Source organism: Stenella coeruleoalba (assembly GCF_951394435.1).
Source record: "Stenella coeruleoalba genome assembly, contig: scaffold_50, whole genome shotgun sequence".
NCBI lineage: Eukaryota > Metazoa > Chordata > Mammalia > Artiodactyla > Delphinidae > Stenella > Stenella coeruleoalba.
The window spans coordinates 2,198,891-2,213,315 of record NW_027645987.1 but is presented as its reverse complement, the minus strand read 5'-3'; the positions used below and the strand labels follow the sequence as shown (position 1 = coordinate 2,213,315).

At 44.1% G+C, this 14,425-nt stretch overlaps 1 long non-coding RNA gene across 1 annotated transcript in view; it reads left to right on the top strand.

Annotated features, from left to right (window-relative positions):
• The window catches only part of LOC307181411, a 226,524-nt gene that overhangs the window by 96,787 nt on the left and 115,312 nt on the right, over positions 1-14,425 (top strand). Inside the window, exon 3 of the long non-coding RNA XR_013826726.1 lies at positions 4,873-4,953. This is a non-coding gene — a long non-coding RNA (uncharacterized lncRNA). The remainder of the gene's footprint in view (positions 1-4,872; positions 4,954-14,425) is intronic.

Sequence of the window (14,425 nt, the reverse complement as noted above, 5' to 3'; positions counted from 1 at the left end):
AAGCAAGCATAAGTTGCTTTTCTAAATTTGAGACCCTGTTCTGTTTTGGATTTCAGTTCCTGTGTAGCCAAGTTTACATTCTGTGTATTAGTGATATCTTATGATATTTCTTTTTCTGTGTGACTTATTTCAGTTAGAATCATCGTACCTGAATCCACTCATTATGCTGCTACGGGCCTGATGACATAGATTTCATTGCTGAGTGATACTGCATTGTACGTAAATACCAAATGTTCTTTATCCATTTTTCACTTTCTGTGATATTGAACTTGTACGGTAAACGAGGTTCTTGTAAACAGAGGCGTCCCAAACTTTGGGGTGGCTGTGTCTTTTTGATTTTAATTTCCCTAAGCTATAGGACCATAAGTGGCAGTGCCCTAGGCTCTGTTGCTTTGTTTTTTAGATGTTTCAGGAAACACCATACACTTCTCCCGAGTGTCTGTTGGCAATTTACATCCCGCCCATCAGCATAACAAGGCTCCCAGTTCTCCATGGCCTGTCCTGCCTTTCTGGATTTTACACTTTTTTCAGATGGCCCTTTTGACCGGGGGGAAGTGAGACTTCATTGTAGTGCAGATTTCCTTTGCAAGCTTGCTTGGTTGGCCAAAAAGGGCGTATGCGTTTTTTCCTGAATATATTCAGGAAAAAACGCATACGCCCTTTTTGGCCAAGTGCATCATTGTGGACGTTCTGCCTCTTTTCCTATGCTTTCAATGCAATTCCAGTCTACCTCCTGAAATCGGTTTCCTGCAATTCTGCCCCGCTTTCAAGTCCTCTTGGCAGCCTTACTTCAGTCTATTTTTGGACGATAGCTGTCATTTATAACTCTGCAGGTTTGTGAATTACAGTGCCCCTGAGCTCCTTTCTTCAACTCGCTTTCTTGTGACCTGGCCGCAACACCGCAGGATGGCTTCAGGCCCTAATCTGTTTCTGGCACGGCACGCTGAACCTTTGTTTATTTCCTCCTCCTGGTGGGAAATGAGAGTTAAATTTGCCCGTCCAGACACCTCCAGCTAGCCTCTCATTGGTTCTCGCTATTCCTGTTCATCTTCCGCAGAAATTGCAAACTGTGCCAAACAGGAGGTTAAAGGCGCTGACTCTCCAAGTGGGGAGTGTGTTAGTAAAGCATCTGGAATGTTGCACCCGAGTACCAGGGGAGGAAAACTGAGACATATTTGAACACGTCTCCCGATCACATGGTTGATCATACTCTGGGTTCCACATGCATGTTTTAGCTGAAGGAAGAATACCTTAAACCTGGAGAGTTGAAACCCGTGGAATGGGTACCATGCAATATGACTTCAAAGGGTCTTCATTTGCTCACCGAACCTCTCCAATCCTATCATTGCTGCGTTTATGCCCCTGTACACATGCTTTATTCTCTTTCGGAGACATAGCAATCTATAGGTTTTAAGATACTTACTAGTCAGGTACATTCTTAGCCGTTTAATATGCGGTGTTGAGTCCATTTCGTTGAGCAAGGAGTAGCTCTTGTCTATTCCATATTTGGCTTAAGGAACTTTATCTGTGCTCATTTCAATCTCTGGTTTTATGCAGCACCCCAACTCACCTTTCCCCTTAAGCAAGCATAAGTTGGTTTTCTAAATTTGAGACCCTGTTCTGTTTTGGAATGCAGTTCCTGTGTAGCCAAGTTTACATTCCGTGTATTAGTGATATCTTATGATGTTTCTTTTTCTGTGTGACTTATTTCAGTTAGAATCATCGTACCTGAATCCACTCATTGTGCTGCTACGGGCCTGATGACATAGATTTCATTGCTGAGTGATACTGCGTTGTAAGTAAATACCACAAGTTCTTTATCCATTTTTCACTTTCTGCGATGTTGAACTTGTACTGTAAACGAGGTTCTTGTAAACAGAGGCGTCCCAAACTTTGGGGTGGCTGTGTCTTTTTGATTTTAATTTCCCTAAGCTATAGGACCATAAGTGGAAGTGCCCTAGGCTCTGTTGCTTTGTTTTTTAGATGTTTCAGGAAACACCATACACTTCTCCCGAGTGGTTGTTGGCAATTTACATCCCGCCCATCAGCATAACAAGGCTCCCAGTTCTCCATGGCCTGTCCTGCCTTTCTGGATTTTACACTTTTTTCAGATGGCCCTTTTGACCGGGGGGAAGTGAGACTTCATTGTAGTGCAGATTTCCTTTGCAAGCTTGCTTGGTTGGCCAAAAAGGGCGTATGCGTTTTTTCCTGAATATATTCAGGAAAAAATGCATACGCCCTCTTTGGCCAAGTGCATCATTGTGGACGTTCTGCCTCTTTTCCTATGCTTTCAATGCAATTCCAGTCTACCTCCTGAAATCGGTTTCCTGCAATTCTGCCCCGCTTTCAAGTCCTCTTGGCAGCCTTACTTCAGTCTATTTTTGGACGATAGCTGTCATTTATAACTCTGCAGGTTTGTGAATTACAGTGCCCCTGAGCTCGTTTCTTCAACTCGCTTTCTTGTGACCTGGCCGCAACACCGCAGGATGGCTTCAGGCCCTAATCTGGTTCCGGTACGGCATGCTGAGCCTTTGGTTTTTTCCTCATCCTGGTGGGAAATGAGAGTTAAATTTGCCCGTCCAGACACCTCCAGCTAGTCTCTCATTGGTTCTCGCTATTCCTGTTCATCTTCCGCAGAAATTGCAAACTGGGCCAAACAGGAGGTTAAAGGCGCTGACTCTCCAAGTGGGGAGAGTGTTAGTAAAGCGTCTGGAATGTTGCACCCGAGTACCAGGGGAGGAAAACTGAGACATATTTGAACACGTCTCCCGTTCACACGGTTGATCATACTCTGGGTTCCAGCTGCATGTTTTAGCTGAAGGAAGAATACTTTAAACCTGCAGAGTTGAGACCCGTGGAATGGGTCCCATGCAATATGACATCAAAGGGTCTTCATTTGCTCACCGACCTCTCCAATCCTATCACTGCTGCGTTTATGCCCCTGTCCACACGCTTGATTCTCTTTTGGAGACATAGCAATCCATAGGTTTTAAGATACTTACTAGTCAGGTACATTCTTAGGCGTTTAATATGGGGTGTTGAGTCCATTTCGTTGAGCAAGGAGTAGCTCTTGTCTATTCCATATTTGGCTTAAGGAACTTTACCTGTGCTCATTTCAATCTCTGGTTTTATGCAGCACCCCAACTCACCTTTCCCCTTAAGCAAGCATAAGTTGGTTTTCTAAATTTGAGACCCTGTTCTGTTTTGGAATGCAGTTCCTGTGTAGCCAAGTTTACATTCCGTGTATTAGTGATATCTTATGATGTTTCTTTTTCTGTGTGACTTATTTCAGTTAGAATCATCGTACCTGAATCCACTCATTATGCTGCTACGGGCCTGATGACATAGATTTCATTGCTGAGTGATACTGCATTGTACGTAAGTACCACAAGTTCTTTATCCATTTTTCACTTTCTGTGATGTTGAACTTGTACGGTAAACGAGGTTCTTGTAAACAGAGCCGTTCCAAACTTTGGGGTGGCTGTGTCTTTTTGATTTTAATTTCCCTAAGCTATAGGACCATAAGTGGAAGTGCCCTAGGCTCTGTTGCTTTGTTTTTTAGATGTTTCAGGAAACACCATACACTTCTCCCGAGTGTCTGTTGGCAATTTACATCCCGCCCATCAGCATAACAAGGCTCCCAGTTCTCCATGGCCTGTCCTGCCTTTCTGGATTTTACACTTTTTTCAGATGGCCCTTTTGACCGGGGGGAAGTGAGACTTCATTGTAGTGCAGATTTCCTTTGCAAGCTTGCTTGGTTGGCCAAAAAGGGCGTATGCGTTTTTTCCTGAATATATTCAGGAAAAAACGCATACGCCCTCTTTGGCCAAGTGCATCATTGTGGACGTTCTGCCTCTTTTCCTATGCTTTCAATGCAATTCCAGTCTACCTCCTGAAATCGGTTTCCTGCAATTCTGCCCCGCTTTCAAGTCCTCTTGGCAGCCTTACTTCAGTGTATTTTTGGACGATAGCTGTCATTTATAACTCTGCAGGTTTGTGAATTACAGTGCCCCTGAGCTCCTTTCTTCAACTCGCTTTCTTGTGACCTGGCCGCAACACCGCAGGATGGCTTCAGGCCCTAATCTGGTTCCGGCACGGCACGCTGAGCCTTTGGTTAATTCCTCTTCCTGGTGGGAAATGAGAGTTAAATTTGCCCGTCCAGACACCTCCAGCTAGTCTCTCATTGGTTCTCGCTATTCCTGTTCATCTTCCACAGAAATTGCAAACTGTGCCAAACAGGAGGTTAAAGGTGCTGACTCTCCAAGTGGGGAGAGTGTTAGTAAAGCGTCTGGAATGTTGCACCCGAGTACCAGGGGAGGAAAACTGAGACATATTTGAACACGTCTCCCGTTCACATGGTTGATCATACTCTGGGTTCCACATGCATGTTTTAGCTGAAGGAAGAATACCTTAAACCTGGAGAGTTGAGACCCGTGTAATGGGTACCATGCAATATGACTTCAAAGGGTCTTCATTTGCTCACCGAACCTCTCCAATCCTATCACTGCGGCGTTTATGCCCCTGTACACATGCTTGATTCTCTTTTGGAGGCATAGCAATCCATAGGTTTTAAGATACTTACTAGTCAGGTACATTCTTACGCGTTTAATATGGGGTTTTGAGTCCATTTTGTTGAGCAAGGAGTAGCTCTTGTCTATTCCATATTTGGCTTAAGGAACTTTATCTGTGCTCATTTCAATCTCTGGTTTTATGCAGCACCCCAACTCACCTTTCCCCTTAAGCAAGCATAAGTTGGTTTTCTAAATTTGAGACCCTGTTCTGTTCTGTAATTCAGTTCCTGTGTAGCCAAGTTTCCATTCCGTGTATTACTGATATCTTATGATGTTTCTTTTTCTCTGTGACTTATTTCAGTTAGAATCATCATACCTGAATCCACTCATTGTGCTGCTAGGGCCTGATGACACAGATTTCATTGCTGAGTGATATTGCTTTGTAAGTAAATACCACAACTTCTTTATCCATTTTTCACTTTCTGCGATGTTGAACTTGTACGGTAAACGAGGTTCTTGTAAACAGAGCCGTTCCAAACTTTGGGGTGGCTGTGTCTTTTTGATTTTAATTTCCCTAAGCTATAGGACCATAAGTGGAAGTGCCCTAGGTTCTGTTGCTTAGTTTTTTAGATGTTTCAGGAAACACCATACACTTCTCCCGAGTGTCTGTTGGCAATTTACATCCCGCCCATCAGCATAACAAGGCTCCCAGTTCTCCATGGCCTGTCCTGCCTTTCTGGATTTTACACTTTTTTCAGATGGCCCTTTTGACCGGGGGGAAGTGAGACTTCATTGTAGTGCAGATTTCCTTTGCAAGCTTGCTTGGTTGGCCAAAAAGGGCGTATGCGTTTTTTCCTGAATATATTCAGGAAAAAACGCATACGCCCTTTTTGGCCAAGTGCATCATTGTGGACGTTCTGCCTCTTTTCCTATGCTTTCAATGCAATTCCAGTCTACCTCCTGAAATCAGTTTCCTGCAATTCTGCCCCGCTTTCAAGTCCTCTTGGCAGCCTTACTTCAGTCTATTTTTGGACGATAGCTGTCATTTATAACTCTGCAGGTTTGTGAATTACAGTGCCCCTGAGCTCCTTTCTTAAACTCGCTTTCTTTTGAGCTGGCTGCAACACCGCAGGATGGCTTCAGGCCCTAATCTGGTTCCGGCACGGCACGCTGAGCCTTTGGTTATTTCCTCTTCCTGGTGGGAAATGAGAGTTAAATTTGCCCGTCCAGACACCTCCAGCTAGCCTCTCATTGGTTCTCGCTATTCCTGTTCATCTTCCGCAGAAATTGCAAACTGGGCCAAACAGGAGGTTAAAGGCGCTGACTCTCCAAGTGGGGAGAGTGTTAGTAAAGCGTCTGGAATGTTGCACCCGAGTTCCAGGGGAAGAAAACTGAGACATATTTGAACACGTCTCCCGATCACATGGTTGATCATACTCTGGGTTCCACATGCATGTTTTAGCTGAAGGAAGAATACCTAAAACCTGGGTAGTTGAAACCCGTGGAATGGGTACAATGCAATATGACTTCAAAGGGTCTTCATTTGCTCACCGAACCTCTCCAATCCTATCACTGCTGCGTTTATGCCCCTGTACACATGCTTGATTCTCTTTCGGAGACATAGCAATCCATAGGTTTTAAGATACTTACTAGTCAGGTACATTCTTAGGCGTTTAATATGGGGTGTTGAGTCCATTTCGTTGAGCAAGGAGTAGCTCTTGTCTATTCCATATTTGGCTTAAGGAAATTTACCTGTGCTCATTTCAATCTCTGGTTTTATGCAGCACCCCAACTCACCTTTCCCCTTAAGCAAGCATAAGTTGGTTTTCTAAATTTGAGACCCTGTTCTGTTTTGGAATGCAGTTCCTGTGTAGCCAGGTTTACATTCCGTGTATTAGTGATATCTTATGATGTTTCTTTTTCTGTGTGACTTATTTCAGTTAGAATCATCGTACCTGAATCCACTCATTATGCTGCTACGGGCCTGATGACATAGATTTCATTGCTGAGTGATACTGCATTGTACGTAAGTACCACAAGTTCTTTATCCATTTTTCACTTTCTGTGATATTGCCCTTGTACGGTAAACGAGGTTCTTGTAAACGGAGGCGTCCCAAACTTTGGGGTGGCTGTGTCTTTTTCATTTTAATTTCCCTAAGCTATAGGACCATAAGTGGAAGTGCCCTAGGCTGTGTTGCTTTGTTTTTTAGATGTTTCAGGAAACACCATACACTTCTCCCAAGTGGTTCTTGGCAATTTACATCCCGCCCATCAGCATAACAAGGCTCCCAGTTCTCCATGGCCTGTCCTGCCTTTCTGGATTTTCCACTTTTTTCAGATGGCCCTTTTGACCGGGGGGAAGTGAGACTTCATTGTAGTGCAGATTTCCTTTGCAAGCTTGCTTGGTTGGCCAAAAAGCGCATATGCGTTTTTTCCTGAATATATTCAGGAAAAAACGCATATGCCCTTTTTGGCCAAGTGCATCATTGTGGACGTTCTGCCTCTTTTCCTATGCTTTCAATGCAATTCCAGTCTACCTCCTGAAATCGGTTTCCTGCAATTCTGCCCCGCTTTCAAGTCCTCTTGGCAGCCTTACTTCAGTCTATTTTTGGACGATAGCTGTCATTTATAACTCTGCAGGTTTGTGAATTACAGTGCCCCTGAGCTCCTTTCTTCACCTCACTTTCTTGTGACCTGGCCGCAACACCGCAGGATGGCTTCAGGCCCTAATCTGGTTCCGGCCCGGCATGCTGAGCCTTTGGTTAATTCCTCTTCCTGGTGGGAAATGAGAGTTAAATTTGCCCGTCCAGACACCTCCAGCTAGCCTCTCATTGGTTCTCGCTATTCCTGTTCATCTTCTGCAGAAATTGCAAACTGGGCCAAACAGGAGGTTAAAGGGACTGACTCTCCAAGTCGGGAGAGTGTTAGTAAAGCGTCTGGAATGTTGCACCCGAGTACCAGGGGAGGAAAACTGAGACATATTTGAACACGTCTCCCGTTCACATGGTTGATCATACTTGGGTTCCACATGCATGTTTTAGCTGAAGGAAGAATACCTTAAACCTGGAGAGTTGAGACCCGTATAATGGGTACCATGCAATATGACTTCAAAGGGTGTTCATTTGCTCACCGAACCTCTCCAATCCTATCACTGCTGCGTTTATGCCCCTGTGCACACGCTTGATTCTCTTTTGGAGACCTAGAAATCCATAGGTTTTAAGATACTTACTAGTCAGGTACATTCTTAGGCGTTTAATATGGGGTTTTGAGTCCATTTCGTTGACCAAGGAGTAGCTCTTGTCTATTCCATATTTGGCTTAAGGAACTTTATCTGTGCTCATTTCAATCTCTGGTTTTATGCAGCACCCCAACTCACCTTTCCCCTTAAGCAAGCATAAGTTGGTTTTCTAAATTTGAGACCCTGTTCTGTTTTGGAATGCAGTTCCTGTGTAGCCAAGTTTACATTCCGTGTATTAGTGATATCTTATGATGTTTCTTTTTCTGTGTGACTTATTTCAGTTAGAATCATCATACCTGAATCCACTCATTGTGCTGCTAAGGGCCTGATGACACAGATTTCATTGCTGAGTGATATTGCTTTGTAAGTAAATACCACAACTTCTTTATCCATTTTTCACTTTCTGCGATGTTGAACTTGTACTGTAAACGAGGTTCTTGTAAACAGAGCCATTCCAAACTTTGGGGTGGCTGTGTCTTTTTCATTTTAATTTCCCTAAGCTATAGGACCATAAGTGGAAGTGCCCTAGGTTCTGTTGCTTTGTTTTTTAGATGTTTCAGGAAACACCATACACTTCTCCCGAGTGGTTGTTGGCAATTTACATCCCGCCCATCAGCATAACAAGGCTCCCAGTTCTCCATGGCCTGTCCTGCCTTTCTGGATTTTACACTTTTTTCAGATGGCCCTTTTGACCGGGGGGAAGTGAGACTTCATTGTAGTGCAGATTTCCTTTGCAAGCTTGCTTGGTTGGCCAAAAAGGGCGTATGCGTTTTTTCCTGAATATATTCAGGAAAAAACGCATACGCCCTTTTTGGCCAAGTGCATCATTGTGGACGTTCTGCCTCTTTTCCTATGCTTTCAATGCAATTCCAGTCTACCTCCTGAAATCGGTTTCCTGCAATTCTGCCCCGCTTTCAAGTCCTCTTGGCAGCCTTACTTCAGTATATTTTTGGACGATAGCTGTCATTTATAACTCTGCAGGTTTGTGAATTACAGTGCCCCTGAGCTCCTTTCTTCAACTCGCTTTCTTGTGAGCTGGCCGCAACACCGCAGGATGGCTTCAGGCCCTAATCTGGTTCCGGCACGGCACGCTGAGCCTTTGGTTAATTCCTCTTCCTGGTGGGAAATGAGAGTTAAATTTGCCCGTCCAGACACCTCCAGCTAGTCTCTCATTGGTTCTCGCTATTCCTGTTCATCTTCCGCAGAAATTGCAAACTGGGCCAGACAGGAGGTTAAAGACACTGACTCTCCAAGTCGGGAGAGTGTTAGTAAAGCGTCTGGAATGTTGCACCCGAGTACCAGGGTACGAAAACTGAGACATATTTGAACACGTCTCCCGATCACATGGTTGATCATACTCTGGGTTCCACATGCATGTTTTAGCTGAAGGAAGAATACCTAAAACCTGGGTAGTTGAAACCCGTGGAATGGGTACCATGCAATATGACTTCAAAGGGTCTTCATTTGCTCACCGAACCTCTCCAATCCTATCACTGCTGCGTTTATGCCCCTGTACACATGCTTGATTCTCTTTCGGAGACATAGCAATCCATAGGTTTTAAGATACTTACTAGTCAGGTACATTCTTAGGCGTTTAATATGCGGTGTTGAGTCCATTTCATTGAGCAAGGCGTAGCTCTTGTCTATTCCATATTTGGCTTAAGGAACTTTATCTGTGCTCATTTCAATCTCTGGTTTTATGCAGCACCCCAACTCACCTTTCACCTTAAGCAAGCATAAGTTGGTTTTCTAAATTTGAGACCCTGTTCTGTTTTGGAATGCAGTTCCTGTGTAGCCAAGTTTACATTCCGTGTATTAGTGATATCTTATGATGTTTCTTTTTCTGTGTGACTTATTTCAGTTAGAATCATCGTACCTGAATCCACTCATTATGCTGCTACGGGCCTGATGCCATAGATTTCATTGCTGAGTGATACTGCATTGTACGTAAGTACCACAAGTTCTTTATCCGTTTTTCACTTTCTGTGATATTGAACTTGTACGGTAAACGAGGTTCTTATAAAAGGAGGCGTCCCAAACTTTGGGGTGGCTGTGTCTTTTTGATTTTAATTTCCCTAAGCTATAGGACCATAAGTGGAAGTGCCCTAGGCTCTGTTGCTTTGTTTTTTAGATGTTTCAGGAAACACCATACACTTCTCCCGAGTGGTTGTTGGCAATTTACATCCCGCCCATCAGCATAACAAGGCTCCCAGTTCTCCATGGCCTGTCCTGCCTTTCTGGATTTTACACTTTTTTCAGATGGCCCTTTTGACCGGGGCGGGGGGGAAGTGAGACTTCATTGTAGTGCAGATTTCCTTTGCAAGCTTGCTTGGTTGGCCAAAAAGGGCGTATGCGTTTTTTCCTGAATATATTCAGGAAAAAACGCATACGCCCTTTTTGGCCAAGTGCATCATTGTGGACGTTCTGCCTCTTTTCCTATGCTTTCAATGCAATTCCAGTCTACCTCCTGAAATCGGTTTCCTGCAATTCTGCCCCGCTTTCAAGTCCTCTTGGCAGCCTTACTTCAGTCTATTTTTGGACGATAGCTGTCATTTATAACTCTGCAGGTTTGTGAATTACAGTGCCCCTGAGCTCCTTTCTTCAACTCGCTTTCTTGTGACCTGGCTGCAACACCGCAGGATGGCTTCAGGCCCTAATCTGGTTCCGGTATGGCACGCTGAGCCTTTGGTTATTTCCTCTTCCTGGTGGGAAATGAGAGTTAAATTTGCCCGTCCAGACACCTCCAGCTAGCCTCTCATTGGTTCTCGCTATTCCTGTTCATCTTCCGCAGAAATTGCAAACTGGGCCAAACAGGAGGTTAAAGGCGCTGACTCTCCAAGTGGGGAGAGTGTTAGTAAAGCGTGTGGAATGTTGCACCCGAGTACCAGGGGCGGAAAACTGAGACATATTTGAACACGTCTCCGGATCACATGGTTGATCATACTCTGGGTTCCACATGCATGTTTTAGCTGAAGGAAGAATACCTAAAATCTGGGTAGTTGAAACCCGTGGAATGGGTACCATGCAATATGACTTCAAAGGGTCTTCATTTGCTCACCGAACCTCTCCAATCCTATCACTGCTGCATTTATGCCCCTGTACACATGCTTGATTCTCTTTCGGAGACCTAGCAATCCATAGGTTTTAAGATACTTACTAGTCAGGTACATTCTTAGGCATTTAATATGCGGTGTTGAGTCCATTTCGTTGAGCAAGGAGTAGCTCTTGTCTATTCCATATTTGGCTTAAGGAACTTTATCTGTGCTCATTTCAATCTCTGGTTTTATGCAGCACCCCAACTCACCTTTACCCTTAAGCAAGCATAAGTTGGTTTTCTAAATTTGAGACCCTGTTCTGTTTTGGAATGCAGTTCCTGTGTAGCCAAGTTTACATTCCGTGTATTACTGATATCTTATGATGTTTCTTTTTCTGTGTGACTTATTTCAGTTAGAATCATCATACCTGAATCCACTCATTGTGCTGCTAAGGGCCTGATGACACAGATTTCATTGCTGAGTGATATTGCTTTGTAAGTAAATACCACAACTTCTTTATCCATTTTTCACTTTCTGCGATGTTGAACTTGTACTGTAAACGAGGTTCTTGTAAACAGAGCCGTTCCAAACTTTGGGGTGGCTGTGTCTTTTTGATTTTAATTTCCCTAAGCTATAGGACCATAAGTGGAAGTGCCCTAGGTTCTGTTGCTTTGTTTTTTAGATGTTTCAGGAAACACCATACACTTCTCCCGAGTGGTTGTTGGCAATTTACATCCCGCCCATCAGCATAACAAGGCTCCCAGTTCTCCATGGCCTGTCCTGCCTTTCTGGATTTTACACTTTTTTCAGATGGCCCTTTTGACCGGGGGGAAGTGAGACTTCATTGTAGTGCAGATTTCCTTTGCAAGCTTGCTTTGTTGGCCAAAAAGGGCGTATGCGTTTTTTCCTGAATATATTCAGGAAAAAACGCATACGCCCTTTTTGGCCAAGTGCATCATTGTGGACGTTCTGCCTCTTTTCCTATGCTTTCAATGCAATTCCAGTCTACCTCCTGAAATCGGTTTCCTGCAATTCTGCCGCGCTTTCAAGTCCTCTTGGCAGCCTTACTTCAGTCTATTTTTGGACGATAGCTGTCAGTTATAACTCTGCAGGTTTGTGAATTGCAGTGCCCCTGAGCTCCTTTCTTCAACTCGCTTTCTTGTGACCTGGCCACAACACCGCAGGATGGCTTCAGGCCCTAATCTGGTTCCGGCACGGCACGCTGAGCCTTTGGTCAATTCCTCTTCCTGGTGGGAAATGAGAGTTAAATTTGCCCATCCAGACACCTCCAGCTAGTCTCTCATTGGTTCTCGATATTCCTGTTCATCTTCCACAGAAATTGCAAACTGGGCCAAACAGGAGGTTAAAGGGACTGACTCTCCAAGTGGGGAGAGTGTTAGTAAAGCGTCTGGAATGTTGCACCCAAGTACCAGGGTACGAAAACTGAGAGATATTTGAACACGTCTCCCGATCTCATGGTTGATCATACTCTAGGTTCCACATGCATGTTTTAACTGAAGGAAGAATACCTAAAACCTGGGTAGTTGAAACCCGTGGAATGGGTACCATGCAATATGACTTCAAAGGGTCTTCATTTGCTCACCGAACCTCTCCAATCCTATCACTGCTGCGTTTATGCCCCTGTACACATGCTTGATTCTCTTTTGGAGACATAGCAATCCATAGGTTTTAAGATACTTACTAGTCAGGTACATTCTTAGGCGTTTAATATGCGGTGTTGAGTCCATTTCGTTGAGCAAGGAGTAGCTCTTGTCTATTCCATATTTGGCTTAAGGAACTTTATCTGTGCTCATTTCAATCTCTGGTTTTATGCAGCACCCCAACTCACCTTTCCCCTTAAGCAAGCATAAGTTGGTTTTCTAAATTTGAGACCATGTTCTATTCTGTAATTCAGTTCCTGTGTAGCCAAGTTTACATTCCGTGTATTACTGATATCTTATGATGTTTCTTTTTCTGTGTGACTTATGTCAGTTAGAATCATCATACCTGAATCCACTCATTGTGCTGCTAGGGGCCTGATGACACAGATTTCATTGCTGAGTGATATTGCTTTGTAAGTAAATACCACAACTTCTTTATCCATTTTTCACTTTCTGCGATGTTGAACTTGTACTGTAAACGAGGTTCTTGTAAACAGAGCCGTTCCAAACTTTGGGGTGGCTGTGTCTTTTTGATTTTAATTTCCCTAAGCTATAGGACCATAAGTGGAAGTGCCCTAGGTTCTGTTGCTTTGTTTTTTAGATGTTTCAGGAAACACCATACACTTCTCCCGAGTGGTTGTTGGCAATTTACATCCCGCCCATCAGCATAACAAGGCTCCCAGTTCTCCATGGCCTGTCCTGCCTTTCTGGATTTTACACTTTTTTCAGATGGCCCTTTTGACCGGGCGGAAGTGAGACTTCATTGTAGTGCAGATTTCCTTTGCAAGCTTGCTTGGTTGGCCAAAAAGGGCGTATGCGTTTTTTCCTGAATATATTCAGGAAAAAACGCATACGCCCTTTTTGGCCAAGTGCATCATTGTGGACGTTCGGCCTCTTTTCCTATGCTTTCAATGCAATTCCAGTCTACCTCCTGAAATCGGTTTCCTGCAATTCTGCCCCGCATTCAAGTCCTCGTGGCAGCCTTACTTCAGTATATTTTTGGACGATAGCTGTCATTTATAACTCTGCAGGTTTGTGAATTACAGTGCCCCTGAGCTCCTTTCTTCAACTCGCTTTCTTGTGAGCTGGCCGCAACACCGCAGGATGGCTTCAGGCCCTAATCTGGTTCCGGCACGGCACAATGAGCCTTTGGTTATTTCCCCTTCCTGGTGGGAAATGAGAGTTAAATTTGCCCGTCCAGACACCTCCAGCTAGCCTCTCATTGGTTCTCGCTATTCCTGTTCATCTTCCGCAGAAATTGCAAACTGGGCCAAACAGGAGGTTAAAGGCGCTGACTCTCCAAGTGGGGAGAGTGTTAGTAAAGCGTCTGGAATGTTGCACCCGAGTACCAGGGGAGGAAAACTGAGACATATTTGAACACGTCTCCCGTTCACATGGTTGATCATACTTGGGTTCCACATGCATGTTTTAGCTGAAGGAAGAATACCTAAAACCTGGGTAGTTGAAACCCGTGGAATGGGTACCATGCAATATGACTTCAAAGCGTCTTCATTTGCTCACCGAACCTCTCCAATCCTATCACTGCTGCGTTTATGCCCCTGTACACATGCTTGATTCTCTTTCGGAGAAATAGCAATCCATAGGTTTTAAGATACTTACTAGTCAGGTACATTCTTAGGCGTTTAATATGCGGTGTTGAGTCCATTTCGTTGAGCAAGGAGTAGCTCTTGTCTATTCCATATTTGGCTTAAGGAACTTTATCTGTGCTCATTTCAATCTCTGGTTTTATGCAGCACCCCAACTCACCTTTCCCCTTAAGCAAGCATAAGTTGGTTTTCTAAATTTGAGACCCTGTTCTGTTCTGTAATTCAGTTCCTGTGTAGCCAAGTTTCCATTCCGTGTATTACTGATATTTTATGATGTTTCTTTTTCTGTGTGACTTATTTCAGTTAGAATCATCATACCTGAATCCACTCATTGTGCTGCTAAGGGCCTGATGACACAGATTTCATTGCTGAG